We start from the raw sequence: 18,323 nt of genomic DNA, 5'->3' as shown, positions 1-18,323 counted from the left end.
TTTGAAAGGTCCCTTCTTGCTTCCCAACAGTTGTTTGGAAATTTTCAACATGTAAGTCATGACCTTATTATTTTATTTGGGAGGGAGGGATCAAGTCGAGAAGCCAAATTTATACAAATAAGGAGAGAAATACAAATAAGGACGTGAGATTGGAGGAGTGGTCACACCCCAGTCTTGTTCGGCAGTTGAAGTTTCTTGTTAATTTGGATCTCTTGAAATGATAGTGGCTATGCTTGCAGGTATTTCTGAGACTCCATTTAGATTCCTTTAAATGGAGGTGAAACGTTAAAATAAAGCAGGACTGTCTCTCAAGATGAAAAAAAAAAAAAAGATCTACCGGCTATTGTCCTCACTGCCTGATTGACTAGTAGAAAACACATCTCCATGGGAACAGATAAATGTCTGCTTTTCACGCGGTGAAAATAACCAGCTCAGCCTGTGCAGCTTCACCAACCTAGCACTTTATTTGGACGGCTGTAAGCAGCCTCTCCCTTTTCATGTTCAGCCAAATTATCTGCCAGAATTTCTTTTCAAGTCTAGGGAGGGGAAAAAAAAAGAATTCCCTCCCCCATCCCCCCACCGCATGGAGTTAATTACTGTATTTTCATCTGGGAGGGTGGGAAAAAATACACGCTGGGCTGAAACAGCACACAAAACAGCGGCTGGCGTATGGATCTGCCTGGTGTCTATTAGCCGTTGGGGATTTTTTTTAAGGTATGGCAGTCTGCCTTAGTATTTGGGTAATGTCAGCGGGATAATGAAGCAGCCTGGGAGGCAGGGCCTAGCACTGGCTGCGTGGATTGTCTGCAGCCTGTGTCGGGCTGTGTGACCTTAGGCAGGTGGGGAGCAGCGCTGTGTTAATACGGTGATCTGAGAAAGGGAGGCGAGGGAAGGGTAGGAAAGGCGGCCGCAGTCTCAGGTATCTGCCTCCCTCCCCCAACACCCGCAACATCTGCCGCCTTAACTGCCTGATCACTGATGCGTGCTCCCAGCCAACAAAAAGTCGCGATGGGCTCTCGGGAGACCTGGGGCTTTCTCCAGTGATTCCGGACACTTGCTTCTGTTCCTGGGTTGAAAATACCACCGGAAGCAGCATTTTCTGATGAGATTACAGCACTTCTAGGCCAGTTTCCGAAGCAGAGGGGGAAACAAACGAAAATGAAAAAAAGAAAAAGGAAAAAATGGAGGTGAAATACATAGACATGTACATGCACACACACATACATATGTATCTCTTTTTTACACACGAGGCTGAAATCCTAAGGGGGAAATGCCTCAGCCTACTCGGTTCTAACACTGGGCACGAGACAGTGCATGTGGGTTATTTTATAGGAATCCATTCACCCCTTCCTCTTATTCTCTCCTTTGTCGGTTAAGCTATTTGTGTCTTTGTCTCTCTCTTCTTCCTCAGCACCTCCACCCACCCACCCAACAAGCCTGAACAGGAAATGTTTAAAGACCGGTGAAGTACAAACCCCGAGCTTTTTCAAAAGAAACCGGGTTAAAGATACCTGCCGTTGATGTAGCAATCTAGTCCCCGTCCCCGCGTTCCGTGGAGGAGATTCCTAAATATCCAAACCCCAGTGGTCTTTATCTGGCCCAGCTGCTTCTGCTGGAGAAGGAATGTGGCACGTCAAGTGTGTGAACACTGCCTCTATTATATCCACACGGGCTGATTGAAGCCTAGATAATTGGCATGTAACCTTCTCCATTAATAGTGCAGACAGATACGTGAATTAGCCGGGTCCCTCCGACATATGCCATGCATTAGCTAAAGGAGCTTATGATTCTCCAAACGTCTCCGCTAGTACACCAATAATTAGGCTTTAGAACTTGATAACTTTGGGGAGAAATCAATAAATAACAGAGAAGCCCCACACTCCGTCTGAATCAGAAGTGCTTCTGGAGTCTCCCTACAGTTCAGTGCTGCTCCCTACAGTTCAGAGGGTTGGGGGTTCGGGGCTCTGGGTGTGTCCTGCTGATGCTGAGCTGCTAGGGGACTTGTTGACTGGTTTCTGTAGTCATCAAGTGTGTGAACAGCGGTGTACGCTCACCTCGTGCTGCTTGACTGCTGTAAAGGATAGACGTACCCCAAGGAAGATAGGGTAAAACCCGAATTAGGCTACTTAGCACTGTGCATGTCTAAGTACTTGGCTTGTCTCATGTCAAGTCCTAAGGCTAGAGGAAGCACTGTAAGCTGATGATTAAGAAAATAAACTGCTGCCAGGCGGCCGGGATCTGAAGCGTGGCACCCCTACATGCTAGCTTGTGATTTTGGACAACTTGTCCAACCTCTCTGTGCCTCACTTTTGAGATCTGAAAAACGGGAAGAACAATTGTTCCTAGCCCACTTTGTAAGGTTTAAATAACTCGTAAGCATCTTTGCTCTTCCTTTAATAAATATGCGCTGAAGGTCTTCTTCAAACTGCAGGCTGTGACCTACCTGGAGGTGGTGAGAGCCAGCAGCAGGTCGCAATCAGCACTTTCTTCATGGAATGGAGCACACAGCACATGGGAAGGGTAAGTACTGTTTACAGAAGTTCTGATAAATATATATGTGCTGTGTATATATGTGTGTGTGCTTGGGTTATATATGTGCATGCTGGCTGTCCGTGTAAAAATATTTCTTTTAGGGGGTCAAGGTTTTTGAAAATGTGAAAATCCTGCCATCAGACAATTTAAAATCTGAAGACAACCTGAATGCCTCGATAGGAGATTGGTTCAATAAATTAAGCCAGGACTTCCCCGATGGTCCAATGGCTAAGGCTCTGTGCTCCCACTGTTGGGGGCCCAGGTTTGATCCCTGGTCAGGGAACTAGATTCCCCATGCCACAACCAAAGCCTGGCACAGCCAAGTAAATAAACAAAGGTTTACAATTAATTGTTAAGCTATACCCTTACAATGGATTATCAGGCCGTCATTCATAAGAAAGAGGTCAACTTCCCTGTGCTGATTTATATGAGACACCCAGAAGCTTTATTCAGTGAAGATAAAAGGCATTGCAGGGTGTATATATTCCAATCCTGTAAAGAAAAAGGGCTTCATTGTGCAGGCTCGTTTCACTGTATCAGATCTCCGTCCGCTGTCAGACCCTGTGGAGTCTGTCTTCCCCGGAGCCCAGTGATTGGCACCACTCTCCTCCAACTGAGCAGCCAGCAGTCTTGAATCCACCTCTCGCTGACACACCTCTGTGTCTCGCTCACATGAGGGACCCAGGTCCATTCTTTCAGCTTCCTCATGAAGCCTCAATCCCTGTTCCAAATTACTGTCGTCTCTCCTGGGCAACCAAACTCTTCACTAGTCTCCCTGTAGGCTCCTAACTAGTCCCCTTCAGTCACCTAACTAGTCTCAGCGCATGCACTCTTGCCCCCTTCGCGTCTTCCAGTGAAGCCAGACCACTCCCCTCCCCACCTGGCTTCAGTTCTTGCCATGGAAGTCTTCCCCACACTCTTGGGACAAAAGCCCCCAATTCTATTCGCTATAATGACCTACTTTCTTGCAGACGCTGTAACAAGTATAAGAAACTAGGCAGCTTAGAACAACAGAAGGGTATTGCTGCAGAGTTCTGGAGCCTAGAAGTCCAGAGTGCAGGGCCGGCTGGGCAGGCCGCTCTGAACGCTGTGCAGAGGCTCTCCTCGCCTCTCCCCAGCGGGCCTGCCCTCCTGGCAGACCCCGGGCCCTCAGCCACATCACGCCAGGCTCTGTCTGCATCATTGCACGGTCTGCCCTCTGTGTGTCTGTCTTAGGTGCCCCTCCACCCTGCTCCAGTACGACCTCGTCCTAACTAATCACACCTGCAACAGGCCTGGTTCCAGATACAGTCATATTCTAAGATGCTGGGGCACCTAGTGGTAAAGACCATGGAGAAGGCTGAGCGCCAAAGAACCGCGGTGCTGGACGAGACTCCTGAGAGCCCCTTGGGCTGCAAGAAGATCCAACCAGTCCATCCTAAAGATCAGTCCTGGGTGTTCATTGGAAGGACTGATGCTGAAGCTGAAACTCCAATACTTTGGCCACCTCGTGTGAAGAGCTGACTCATTGGAAACGACCCTGATGCTGGGAAAGATTGAGGGCAGGAGGAGAAGGGACGACAGAGGATGAGATGGTTGGATGGCATCATCGACTCGATGGACATGGGCTTGGGTGAACTCCGGGAGTTGGTGATGGACAGGGAGGCCTGGTGTGCTGCAGTCTACTGGGTCTCGCATATCCCCTAGAGAAGGATATGGCAACCCACTCCAGTGTTTCTCGCCTGTAAAATCCCGCGGAAAGAGGAGCCTGGCAGGCTACAGTCCACTGGGTCACACCTGAGTGACTGGGCACACACAGGACATCAGTGACCTTTTTCTTAAAGACATTTTTATGTGGACCATTTTTAAAGTCTTTATTGAGTTTGTTACAATATTGCTTCTGTTTCGTGTTTTTTGGGTTTTCTGGTCCTGAGGCATGTGGGATCTCAGCTCCCGGACCAGGGGTCGAACCACACCTCCCACATTGGAAGGTGACCAGTGGACCTCCCGGAAGTCCTCAGTGTACCTCTTTGAAGGGACACATTTTAACCTGAGACCCCAAGAGCCCCGTCCTGGCCCGGCGCCGGCCTCTGGCCTGCGGCTGCTCTCTCACCACCCTGGCTCACCTTTTGGCCCCATCACACAGGCCTTCTCCCCGTGGCCCAGGCCACTTCCTGCCACAGAGTCTCGCTCAGCGTTCTGCTGCCTCTTGATGAGAACGCCATCTCGTTCCCCCTCCAACCTCCACTCCCATCTCACCTCCAGATTTGGAGTCTGAGATGCCTTCCTTGAATGCCCTTACCCCAGGACCAAGCCAGATTTTTCAGGTTATCGATAATTTCATACCACCACTCACTTCTCACTTGTTACACTTGTCCCAGCTGCAGCTTCTCGTTCACCTGTTTGTTTGTTTAAAGTCTTCTCCCCCACAAAGCTATCAGCTCTTGGAAGGAATGAGCCGGACTATACCTTTTTATCCTCACGTCTCAGCAGAGTACAGCGTGCTCTGTGGGTGTCCAAGGCCGTGTTGGTGCATGGACGGACAGATGAGTTAGTGAATAAGGGACACAGATTTTTCTAACCTTCATAAACATGTCATGTTTTTATTGATTTCCCTCCTTTCTAGACATTTCTTATAAAAAGAATATACAATAGGTGGTCTTTTGTGACCGGCTTTTTACACTTGGCATGTTTTCTTTTTAAAGGCTCTAGGGTGTGGGGGCTTCAGTAGCTGTGGCGCATGGGCTTAGCTGCTCCACAGCAGGTGGGATCTTTCCAGACCGGGGATTGAACCCGTGCCCCCTGCATTGACAGGCAGATTCTTAACCACTGGGCCACCAGGGCAGTCCAGCGTGATGTTTTCTGGGTTTTCAGTGCTGCATGGGTTTCTCTCTAGTTGCAGTGAGTGGGCTGCTCTTCATTGTGGTGTGTGGGCTTCTTATCACAGTGGCTTCTCTGTTGCTTCCCTGGGGGCTCCGCTGGTAAAGAACGCGCCTGGGAGGCTGCAGACCCTGGTTTGATTCCTGGGTTGAGAAGATCCGCTGGAGAAGGGATAGGCTGCCCACTCCAGTAATCTTGCCTGGGAAATCTCATGGACAGAGAAGCCTGGTGGGCTACACTGCCTACCCACGCCAGTATTTTTGGGCTTCCCTGTGGCTCAGCTGGTAAAGAATCCGCCTGCGTTATGGGAGACCTGGGTTCGATGCCTGAGTTGGAGAGATCCCCTGGAGAAGGGAACAGCTACCCACACCAGTATTCTGGCCTGGAGAATTCCATGGACTGTATAGTCCATGAGGTCGCAAAGAGTCGGACACGACCGAGCGACTTTCGTTCTCTTGTCGCAGCTCCCAGGCCCCGGAGCACACACTCAACAGCTGCAGGCGCACCGGCGTCGCTCCCCTGAGGCATGTGGGATCCTCCCGGATCACGGATCAAGCCTGTGTCCCCCACACTGGCAGGTGACTTCTGTAGCACTGAGCCACCAGGACAGCCCCCAGCATCTGTTGTCAAGGCTCTTCTGTATTGTGGCATTATCGTACTTGATTCTTCCAAATAATGCTCAGCTACGTGCATGGTCCACGTTTTATCTGTCCGTCCATCAGCTGACAGACGTTTGGCTTGTCTCCGCCTTGTGCCTCTGCGAACAGCGCTGCTATGAACGTCTGAGTACAGGTTTCTGTCTGGATGAGTGTTCTCAGCTCTCTTGGGCATATGGCTAGGAGTGGGATGGGTGGCTCATGTGGTGACTCTGTATGAAATTTTTGAAAAGTTTCCAAACTGTATTTCAAAATAGTTGCACCATTTTACATTCCCGTTAGCCACATATAAGGGTTCTTTCCAATTTCTCCACATCCTCACCAACACTTGTTATTTCCATCTTTTTTTATTGTAGCCATTCTAGTGGGTCTGGCTTTTTTTTTAAATTTTCTGTTCCAACACCCTGACAGATGGGCTTCGTTTTTTGTGGTTCTCCATCTGAGATACTCATGAAAGCTACAGCATAGCTCCTCAGCAAAATGTACATGTGCATATTTAAGAGTGCCTATAATTTCAAACATTTCCTAGACCTCTCTCCGGACTGTAGCCTGTCAAGTTCCTCTGTCCATGGAATTCTCCAGGCAAGAATACTGGAGAGGGCAGCCATTCCCTTCTCCAGAGGATCTTCCCAACCCAGGGAGAGAACCGAGGTTTTTTGCTTTGCAGGCGGATGCTTTACCGTGTGAGCCACCAGGGAAGCCCGTAGACCTCTCCAGAAATCATCTATTAGCTAGTGGGTCCCCCCAGGTGGCATTCGTAGTAAAGAACCTGCCTGTCAATGCAGGAGATGTAAAGAGACGCAGGTTCAATCCCTGGGTCGGGAAGATCCCCTGGAGGAGGGCATGGCAACCCACTCCAGTGTTCTTGCCTGGAGAATCCTGTGGACAGAAGAGCCTGGCGGGCTACAGTCCACGGGTCTCAAGAGTTGGACACGACACACCTTCCTCCATACAAGCAGGAAAACAGAACCTCCCTCAAGTTGGTGTTGTTGAAAGGATTAAACAAAATAACGTGTGCTGTGTTGGCATGAGGTGACAATCGTTAGCACTAGTGAGGTGCAATCTGTTCCCCTGATGACCAGCGCTCTAGGTTTATAGCAGTAGCAGCCACAGGTCAAATTTAAACATATTTTTTCTTTGGCCCACAGAGCATTTTTGTAAACAGGAACATTTCTTCTTTTAAAATGTGTATTTTGGGGCTTCCTTGGCCGTCCAGAGGTTAGGACTCCACTCTCCCAACGCAGGGGACGTGAGTTCAGTCCTTGCTTGGGGAACTAGGATCCTGCGTGCTGCATGGCGCAGCCAAAAACAAAGAACGAACCAACAACCTTTAAAATGTGCACCTTCGGCTTCCACAGATAAATCAGATCTGACGCAACTGGAGTCGCATTTTCAACGGCGCGGGCAGGCAGAGCCAGCAGCAGCTGCCGCGTTACCGTCGCCTGTTCTCCGCCGTCACCAGCCCTCCCTATTGCGTCACACTTGGCCCGAGTCCCTCCGATCGCACCCTTGCTGGCAACCGAGTTTGTCAGGATCCCAGCTGGAAACAGTTACCACCCTGAAATAGCGTAGGTGTCCACCGAGAGTTGCACAAAGGGAGGATTTCAAAGATGCGAGCAGGGTTAAGAGAAAAGCACCCGAGCTGGGGACACCCCGAGGCCAGTCGTGCGAACACGGAGCCGACGCTGCCCCAGCCCGGGAGCGGCGGAGGCGGGCTGCGGGCCCCACACCTGAGGACGGCAGCGGAGCGCAGGCTCGTCCCTGGCGGGGGGAAGCCGCCGACCCGGGCCGAGAGGAAATCAGGGGAAGAAACGCCCCGAGCTCAGGGTTCTCCTCCCGCTCTTCCACAGCCGCCGCCCATTGGCTGCCCCCGAGCAGAAACCGGAGAGCGGCTCCTCCTACGGCCGAGACAGGCGCCCGCGGAGCGGGGAGGGGCGGCTGGAGGGGCAACGGAGGGAAGAAAGGAAAAGCATGTCTCGTGTTTTCTTTGAGGCTTAACGTTTTCTTACTGTTATCCTTAGTTATTAATGACGTTGCACCAGCCCCCCCTCTTCATTACTCACATTTCACACCCAGTTCCTCTAGAGTTTCAGACCATTTCCGTTCGGCAGTGTAGAGCTGAGCACCTTGTTTCTCCCGCTGACCTCCATTCATATTTCCATCATCCACCTGATAATTACATCTAATTGTTGCCCGGCTTGCCACTGCCCACAGAAGACAGGAACTATCTGACTCATCTTGAGAACCCCACACCCAGCACTCTGTCAGACATATAATAACTATTAAAAACCCCAAGATGGTGGGTGGATTTCCACGTATTGTTCTAGTGATAAAGGCGACACCTGAAAAGTGAGGCTGGGAAAAAGTCATCACCAACTGTTCTCATACACATCCTTGCTTCAAAGAAGTGAACAGTCATTCACCAGATCAACAAAATAATAGTAGTAACAGTAATAGCGTTGATAATGAATAGTGTTCTGAGTACTTAGCATCTGCCAGTTACTTTATACATCCGCTGTCATACTGAAGTGTTTCAACAATACCATGAAGCCATGTAATATTTTTATCCCAATTTTGGAGGGGAGAAACTGAAGTCTAGAAAGAGGAATTACCTAAGGTCAGTATTAGACTCACGACTGGCCATCAGATCTGGATGGACAAGGTCTTGAATCAGAAGTACTGCCTCTTCACGGTTAAAATAGTCATAACTCGCAGTGTCACATCTAGTATTTGTAAGCTGCACTATGCGTCTGTTATCAACATGTATCAGAATTTTAGTTATGCAGGAGATAGAGACTCAATTTCAACATCGGCCTAAGTATATATAAAGGTTGTTTCTTTCATATAACAGGTTCAGAGGTCAGCGCTGCAGGCTTTGTTTCATTGGCTTGTAGATGTAGAGGCTACGGTTTCTGATAGGTTCTTGATTTACCCTCTTAATCACAAAATGCCCACATTCGCTCCAACCATCTTTCCCTTGTTCCAGGCATGAAAAGAGAGAAAGGTCAAATGCAAAATAGCTTCAGCTAGTTAGATGAGTCCTCTTTACAGAGCATTCCCAGATGCCTCATTTATATTTTCTGCTCTCACTTTAAGAATGACTCCTTTTGGCAAGGGAGACTGGGATATAGATATACTGAAGAGGAGACCTTGCTGGCCTCAACAGTATAAAGGTCTGATCTTAAAGAAGAGAGAGGATTGGGTCGTGGAAGTTAGCATTCTCGGCTACACTTCAAGTATCTCTTTATACCTATCTGTTCATATCTGAGTCTTTAAATACTTAACGCTTTACTTCGTACTGAGTCACTTCAGCCACATCCGACGCTTGGCAACCCCATGGACTGTAGCCCACCAGGTTCCTCTGTCCATGGGATTTCCCAGGCAAGGATACTGGAGCCGGTTGTCATTTCCTCCTCCAGGAGCTGACAAACAAGGCCCCCTGCCTGCTTTTGTAAATAAAGCTTTATTGGCAGACGGCCACGCTCACTTGCCTGTTGTCTACGATGGCTGTTTTCACACCACCAGGGCAGAGTTTAGTCATCGCGATGGAGACCGTCTGGCTCACAAAGCCTACAACAGTGAGTAGCTGGCCCTTCACAGAAAAAGTGTGCCAACCCCTGCTCGACAGTCTCCCTTTTTATTTTCAGAGAAACACGCTGTACCTCACAGTGACTCCTGTGCTGAACCGAGAAGTGCCAGGTGAGCCAGTAAGCGCTCCACCAGCGCGGCTTCTGAGTCGTCACTCCTGCCACAGTGCCAACGAACAAAGAGCAGTCAAGGAGCGCCTGAGAAGCACCGGCATCCCCGCGGGCATCTGCTGCGAGGGCTGGGCGATCCGATGTCCTCCAGCATCTCTCATGACAATGGCAATCACGGGCACTAAAGAGCAAATGCTTTCCGCCTCCAGATGCTCACAGACGTTGCCGGGGACCGAGACACGGGAACAATCTAACATCACCCGCTTTGTATGCTCTGGAAGTGGTCTCATTCAAAGGCAACTTCCTATTTGTTGGAATAATTACAAGTTTGATAAGTGCAAATTATCTGAGGAATAATTTCTGAGAAGAATTATGCGCAAGCCCTAGAGTATTGGTGAAATGATATTGTAGAACAAATCTCTATAGGTTGAGACAAATCAAACATACTTATGGAGCTGCAGGCACATAAAAGTCTGCACACCACTCTTTCATTCAGTCCTCAGTACAGGGCAAACGTTTGTTTGGGATGGATTTGCACCTGAATAACTCACAGACCAAAACATTCCTGTTTGCCAGCTCCCTGGCGTTGTCATGTGGCTGTACCATACACCCTCAACGTGAGAGCTCTGAAATTGTGTTTCTGGACCAATTTTTAGTTTGAGAGGAAATGCACAATATATCAAATTTGTGATCAGATATTTTTAATATTTTATGTCACATTATCTTAAATTCATACCATTCAAGTTGATACCATTCATGCCATATCATGTTGATTACACTGTGTTTAATTTGAATTTATGGCTCCCAGAAAAATAGAGGATATGCATACCAGTCTGAAATGCTTTGGTTTGAATGACTTGCTCGTACGTCACACGATTTCTCAAACATGGCACTTCTGACATTTGGAGCTGCAAAAGTCTCTGTTGTGGGGCTGACCAGTGCACTGAGCAGCGTTAGCAGCATCCCTGCCGTGTACACACCAGCTACCAGCACCAGATCCCCCTCCACCCCGCGTGACAACCAAGGACGTCAGCAGACATTGTCCAATTGCCCAGGAGGCAGCATCACCCCTGGCAGAGGATCAGAGCTATCGTATATTCCAGGATATTTGCTTTTGACCCAGATCCAGATTCTCTACTATTTACTCGCTCTGGGGGCTTAAGCATAATTTAACCCCCTGTTAAATCAGGCCTCACTTTTTTCTCTGCAACATACACAGAGTAGGAGTTTAATTTCACAAGATTGTAGAATGAGAGAGCTCCCTAGTGGTCTAGTGGTTGAGAGTCTGCCTTCCAACGTAGGGGACACAGGTTTGATCCCACGTCGGGGAACCAAGATCCCACATGCCGAACAGCAACAAGCCCCGTGCCCTAGAGACCGCATTCTGCAACAGAGAAGCCCACGTGCCACAGCGACTGAGCTCATGTGCTCGGCAGCCCTCACGGCCAACAAGAGAGAGGCCAGCACGCTGCAACGAAGAGCCTGCATTCCGCAACCAAGACCCGATGCACCCAAAAGTAAATAAACATGGGAGGGGGAAGGATTGTAGAATGAAATGATAAAGCAATAAATTCTCAAGACATGGTCAGTTCAGTTCAGTCACTCAGTCGTGTCCGACTCTTTGCAACTCCGTGGACTGCAGCATACCACGCCTCCCTGTCCATCACCAACTCCTGGAGTTTACTCAAACTCATGTCCATCGAGTCAGTGATGCCATCCAACCATCTCATCCTCTGTCATCCCCTTCTCCTGCCCTCAATCTTTCCCAGCATCAGGGTCTTTTCAAATGAGTCAGTTCTTCGAATCAGGTGGCCAAAGGATTGGAGTTTCAGCTTCAGCATCAGTCCTTCCAATGAACACTCAGGACTGATCTCCTTTAAGATGGACTGGTTGGATCTCCTTGCAGTCCAAGGGACTCTCAAGAGTCCAACACCACAGTTCAAAAGCATCAATTCTTCAGCGCTCAGCTTTCTTCACAGTCCAACTCTCACATCCATACATGACTACTGGAAAAACCATAGCCTTGACTAGATGGACCTTTGTTGGTAAAGTAATGTCTCTGCTTTTTAATATGCTGTCTAGGTTGGTCATGACTTTCCTTCCAAGAAGTAAACGTCTTTTAATTTCATGGCTGCAGTCACCATCTGCAATGATTTTGGAACCCAAAAAATAAAGTCTGTCACTGTTTCCACTGTTTCCCCATCTATTTGCCATGAACTGATGGGGCTGGATGCCGTGATCTTAGTTTTCTGAATGTTGAGGTTTAAGCCAATTTTTTCACTCTCCTCTTTCACTTTTATCAGGAGGCTAGGTTCTTTATCGTTTTCTGCCCTAAGTGTAGTGTCATCTGCATATCTGAGGTTATTGATATTTCTCCTGGCAATCTTGATTCCAGCTTGTGCTTCATCCAGCCCAGCATGTCTCATGATGTACTCTGCATATAAGTTAAATAAGCAGGGTGACAGTATACAGCCTTGACTTACTCCTTTCCCGATTTGGAACCAGTCTGTTGTTCCATGTCCAGTTCTGTTGCTTCCTGACCTGCATACGGATTTCTCAAGAGGCAGGTCAGGTGGTCTGGTATTCCCATCTCTTTCAGAATTTTCCACAGTTTATTGTGATCCACACAGTCAAAGGTAGGTATTCTAGTTTGATTATCATTACTAATTATCAATATATCTACTGGTGGCAGAGTCCTTGCTCTGGGCTTTGAAGAATAAACTCGTGAACAGCATAGAGAATTTCTCCAAGCTGAGAGTGGTATAAAAAAGCTTGTGAGCTGATGAAATAAAGTCTTTTTTTCCAAGCAAAATGAAAAATTGGATTTCACAAGCCATCAAAATGTCTTTACGTTTTTAAAAACTATCAAGCAGAACAAGCGCTCTTCTGTTGGTGGACAGAGGCACAGGCAAGGAGACATCTTTCTTCGAAGCAGATGGGCCTGGAGACGAGCGTGAGCTTTACGGGAAGGAGGGCCCACGCTTCTGCGAAAGCCCCTCGAGTGAGCGGGAGGCATGCTGGCTGCTGTGCTCTCCCGAAGCCTGGGGAGAATGAAGCGTTGGCTCTTAAGAGAAAGGTGATCCAGAAACGCCCATACATGTGAAAGAGTGAGAGTAGTCAGGCAGATGGCTACCAACCCCAGTTACTTTCAAGTCACTTCTCAACTACGTACACCGCGTTGCCTGCCTGTCTGGTCTCGGGAGACCGGTATTGCCAGATTAGCTATTTGGAGCCTGCCCTCTTGGCTCTGTTGTCCTGGAGAATGAAGCCCCTTCTTGAACGTGGTCCTCCCCGAAAAGTGCTGAAACTTGAGAGTAGGTGCTACCCCTCTTACGAGTTGAATGGGAACGGCCGGCAGAGCTTCCCTGTTCTTTTCTCTAAAATGTGCGCATAACTCCTGGGAGCTATTCTTGAGATCTACTCCCCCACACACAGAATAGTGGACAAGGCTGCTTATTGCAGCACTGCTTGTCAGAGCAAAGGGGCAGAAATGATTTAAATTCTCATCCATGGGAGACAGGTTACATGAGTCAAAATGGAATACTATGCTGCAATAAAAAAGAATGAGGAGGTGCTTGCTTCAGTGATATGACGCCATCTCCACAATGAAATAGAAACAGACAAAAATACGGCACACAGCACAAATTGCTTGCGTATTCCCAGAATAACTCTGGAAACACACGGGAGAAATTTGTAGGATAGGTTTTTCTCCTAAGCAAGAAGTAGGGTCACTTGAAACAGGGTTAGAAGGAGATTCAGCGCCCTTTTGTACTTTACGTATCATGGCAAGTATTGGTTTTTTTACGTAAATAGGGTATTTAAAAGGTTAAATAATATCCCCCCAAAATAAAATATGCAATTATAGTGTTAATGTATCTTCCAACATTTTCCAAATTGAAGTATAGTTGATTCACAAGGTGGTGCCAATCTCTGCTGTACAGCAAACGACTCAGTTACACACGTACAGACATTCTATTTTTCTCTGTAATTTTATTTATTTTCAGCCGCGCTGGTCTTTGTCGCTGTGTGCGGGATTTTCTCTAGCTGCGGTGAGCGTGGCTATCTTCGTTGCCGCGAGCAGGGGTTATCTTCGTGGCGGTGTGGGCTCCCCTTGGTGCGGACAGGCTCTAGGTGCGCAGGCTTCAGTAGTCGGGCACACGGGCTCAGTGGGTGGGCCCGCAGGCCCTCGAGGCCCGGCTCGGTAGTTGTAGATCACGGGCTGAGTTGCTTTGCGACTTGGGGAATCTCCGCAGGCCAGGGACTGAACTTCTGTCCCCTGCATCGGCAGGCAGAGTCTTACCTACCACATCCCCGGGGAAGCCCCACATTCCTGTTTCTATATGTTCTTTTCCATTCCGGTTTATCACAAGATATTGAATGGTTTCCTCAGTCTGCTGTACAGAAGGACCTTGTTGCTTTTCCACCCTGTAATAATAGTCTACACGTGCTAACCCCAAACTCCCAGTCCTTCCCTCCCTCACAGATGCTGAAACTTGGGTTTCCAGCTCCTGCTTCAGAGCCTACTCACAAGAGTCTGTTTTGTAAATTAGGCGAATTACTTAGTCTCCCTCAGGCTTGTAATCCTCATCCATTAAATGGGAATAACTTTACCTACCTCAAACTTTGAAGCTCTTACCTGAGGTCCTGGACGCTAGAAGAGTTCAGTCTATGGACGGTTTTTTTGTTTGTTGTGTATAAACCTGTTCCCACCTGTGGCTAGAAAAGCAGAAGGAAGCCTACATGGGAAGTCACTAGCATGATGCAGAAAGACTCAGAGTGTTTAGCTGAGGTGCAAGGGAACTCTATTCAAGCTCCTGGGATAAACCATAATGGAAAAGAAGATTAAAAAAACAATGTATGTGTATGTAAAACTGAGTCTCTTGGCTGTACAGCAGAGATTGACACAGCATTGTAAATCAACCATACTTCAATTAAGTGAATTAATTCATTAAAATGCAAAAAAAAAGTTCTAGCTGAGCTGTTTTTTGTCACTAGCTGTCTGTCACAGACACTTAAAATGCAGTAGGAGCTAAGTACTAGAGAGATGAACCAATAAAGCACAGACAGATCAAACACCAGCCCCACTTCTCTCTGGATTCAGTAACCATAAAGTGAATCAACTTCCTATAAAAGTCTCACAGGACTGACTTGATTTCTGAACTTTCCTCCTCAAAAATAGCTAACGTAAACAGGCCGCCGGTCTGCCGGCCAGCCCCCGGAAGGCCGTCCAGGGCCTCGGGAGGGGCTGAAGCTCTGCGTGCGGGTCCTGCGCTCGGTCCCGCCCTGCAGAGAGGCCCTCGTGGGCGCTGGACGAGGAGGCCCGGGGCCACAAACCCTGCAGGGCGCAGACGGCACTGCCGACGGCTGGGGGCACGGAGGAAGCCGGGTGCTCGCTAATGGTCATCGCGTGAAGGAGTGAACCTGGTGGGTTTGAGCGGGTGGAGGGGCGGGGCCCGGGGGAGGTGGGGGGCGGCGAGCGCATCTTGGTTCGGGCCGGTCCTGGGTCCAGGGCGGGGGTCCTGGCCCGACTTCGGTCCCTCGAGGCGCCGCCTGCGCCCGCCGTCGTCGGCACCGCTCACCTGGGCGCCGGCCCGCCCTCTGCTGGGGGCCGACCTGCGCCTCGTGGGAGGGTCAGCCGCACCCCGGTCTCTACCCACCGGATGCCAGAAGCACCCCGCCAACCCCCGGCGCTGGGACGACCTGACCGTCTCCAGACTTCGCCAAGGATCCCCCCCGCTCCAGAAGCACAGCGTTGGGGTACGCTGCCCCTCTCACGTCCCAGCCTCTGAGAGCGGGGGCCCTGGTTCCCGTTTGTCTGAGTGGATCTGGGACTTCCCGCAACATCCACCCTGAGACTCCCCGCGCCACGCGGGGACAGCCGCCTTTCCCTGCGGAGCCCCTTTCCGGGGCGGGGTCTGTGGACCTGGAGCTCGGCCGTGTCACACGCGCGCCCAGGACACACATTTGCGGGGCTCTTGTCCTTAATCCAGCTGCATTATTCTAGAAATTAGGACGCCCAGGCCCAGGGCTCAGTGACTCGCCCAAGTGTACGGCAGCTAGCTGGGGAGGCAGTCGATGGGTTATTCCTAAGCGGAGCTAACTGTAGGGATGCCGACACATAACACATTTTTGAGTGGACAAAGGGCGTTCACTCTGTCCCCCTTGACCTCAAGCAGAGTGAGTACCGGGGTCAAGCGCCTGCGGCCCCTGCCCAGCCTGCCCCCGGGGCCCCCTGCCGTGCCAAAGGCCTGGGGGAGGCGGGGTGTCCCTCTGTCTGCCGCCGCCGGGCTGGACACACTGAGGGCCTCTGTGAAACTTCGTGGGCTGGAAAGACAGACAGAGGGAGAGAAACGAATTCACGGAAAACCAGGCAGGCAGCTGAGCCGACTCCGCGAGGCAGTGTTTTGGCACCAAACAATGTCGAGCGAGTGCTGGGTCAGTTTGTTTCTAAATCAGCCCGTCATGTGCCCAGCGCTGTCCTCACCGAGGCCTCGCTCGTCCTGAAGGTGAATCAGAGCTGGCCCAGACCGAGGGGATCCAGGCTGCGTGTCAGAGGGAGCCCCGGAGGGCTGGGTGGGACGGCGGTGGGCTCCTGGGCACTTCTGAGGTGCCCGCGGCTCTAGAGCGCGGCTTGCGCCTCCGGCTGCAGAGGCGGCGGCCAAGCGTTTGTCCGGATGACTCTGGGCAGTGGTGGTGGACGGGCAGCCGGGCACCGCTTGGCCACTGAGTATGTTTTTATTGAGCATCTACTATGCCAGGCACTGTTCTAAGAGCCGGAATACAGTCAGGGCCAATCCTTACCCTCCTGGGATTCGTATGTAAGGTCTCAGCTCAGTTCAGTTCAGTCGCTCAGTCGTGTCCGACTCTTTGCCACTCCATGAACCGCAGCACGCCAGGCCTCCCTGTCCATCACCAACTCCCAGAGTCCACCCAAACCCATATCCATTGAGTCGGTGATGCCATCCAACCATCTCATCTTCTGTCATCCCCTTCTCCTCCTGCCCTCAATCTTTCCCAGCATCGGGGTCTTTTCAAATGAGTCAGCTCTTCGAATCAGGTGGCCAAAGTATTGGAGTTTCAGCTTTAGCATCAGTCTTTCCAATGAACACCCAGGACTGATCTTCTTTAGGGTGGACTGGTTGTATCTCCTTGCAATCCAAGGGACTCTCAAGAGTCTTCTCCAACACCACAGTTCAAAAGCATCAATTCTGCGCTCAGCTTTCTTTATAGTCCAACTCTCACATCCATACATGACCACTGGAAAAACCATAGCCTTGACTAGACGGACCTTTGTTGGCAAAGTAATGTCTCTGCTTTTTAATATGCTGTCTAGGTTGGTCATAACTTTCCTTCCAAGGAGTAAGCGTCTTTTAATGTAAGGCTTGGAGACAGACAATAAAGAGGTCAGTTCCTAAGGCATAAGGTGAATGATACTTGATGAGATCAGTACAGCTGAGTGGATGGCTGGAGAGTCACAGCCAGGGATGCCCTTACACAGAGGAGATGGGGAAGACCTACAGCAGGAAGGAGGTTTGAAGTTGTTCAAACAATGTTTTTGGTGAAACTGTGAAACGCACTTTTGAAGGGTGGGGGAGGGCTGAAACAGATTCTTGGACACCAGTGTTCATCACAGCACGATTCATAGTAGCCAAAAGAGAGAAACAACCCAGTGCTGAATGGATAGACATAATATGGTGTATAGTTCAATGGAATATCATTCAGCCTTAAAAATGAAATTCATGGGAGTTCCCTGGTGGTCCAGTGGTTAGGACACGGCGCTTTCACTGCTGGGGCTTGGGTTCAGTCCCTGGTCAGGGAACTAAGATCCTGCAAGCACACAGCAAAGCCCCCCCACCCGCCCCCCAAAAAAGAAGAATTTAATTCAGACATACAATACAAACGCATTAACCTTGAGGACTGTGTGTTAAGGGAAATAAGCCAGACGCAGAAGGAGGAATAATGCAGGATTCCACTTATGTGAGGGACCTACAGTAGTTGAATTCACAGAGGCAGAAAGTCGAAGGGTGATCGTCAGGGCCCCTGGGTGGAGGATGGGAGTTACTGTCGAATGGGTTCAGAGTTTCAGTCTGGGATGGTGAAAGGTTTGGCAGATGGATGGTGACTGTGGTGGCCCAATAATGTGAATGTACTTAGTGCCACCGAACTAAACATTCAAACTGGCCAGAATGGTAAGTTTTGTGTTACATATATTTTACTGCAATTTTTTTTTTAATAGCTGGGAGAAGAAAAGGGTAGGTGTCGGGAGGTAGGTGTCGGGAGGAGAGGGGGGCAGGAACATTTACTGGATGAGGCTTACTCCGGACCAGACAGCCTGCTAGATCAGACTCGTTATCTCATTGAAGCTTTACAGTACACGGAAACGTTAGATATGCGCCCAGCTCACAGATGAACAAGCCAACGTTCCGAAGCATGCGGGCCTTTCTCAGTGGGGAGTGACAGGCTGTGATTCAGCCCCTCGCTCCTGGCTCCCTGCCCACACTATTAACCTACCACCTTCACCCACACGGAGCACCTCATTATTTGCTTAAGCCATTTGTAGAAACCACCACCTCTTATG

At 49.7% G+C, this 18,323-nt stretch overlaps 1 long non-coding RNA gene across 3 annotated transcripts in view; it reads left to right on the top strand.

Moving 5' to 3' along the window:
• LOC132346992 (uncharacterized) overlaps positions 1-18,323 on the top strand; it is a 106,158-nt gene that overhangs the window by 75,511 nt on the left and 12,324 nt on the right. For 2 of the 3 annotated variants that reach the window (XR_009497062.1, XR_009497061.1), the window contains 2 exons: positions 2,432-2,520; positions 9,695-11,932. This is a non-coding gene — a long non-coding RNA (uncharacterized lncRNA). Of the gene's footprint in view, positions 1-2,431; positions 2,521-9,694; positions 11,933-18,323 lie in introns of those variants that run through there. The other variant, XR_009497063.1, reaches the window with a different exon arrangement.

The sequence above is a fragment of the Bos taurus genome, chromosome 13 (assembly GCF_002263795.3).
Source record: "Bos taurus isolate L1 Dominette 01449 registration number 42190680 breed Hereford chromosome 13, ARS-UCD2.0, whole genome shotgun sequence".
In the NCBI taxonomy this organism is placed as follows: domain Eukaryota; kingdom Metazoa; phylum Chordata; class Mammalia; order Artiodactyla; family Bovidae; genus Bos; species Bos taurus.
Note: the sequence above shows the minus strand (reverse complement) of the source record. Positions and strands in the feature narration are given on the sequence as shown.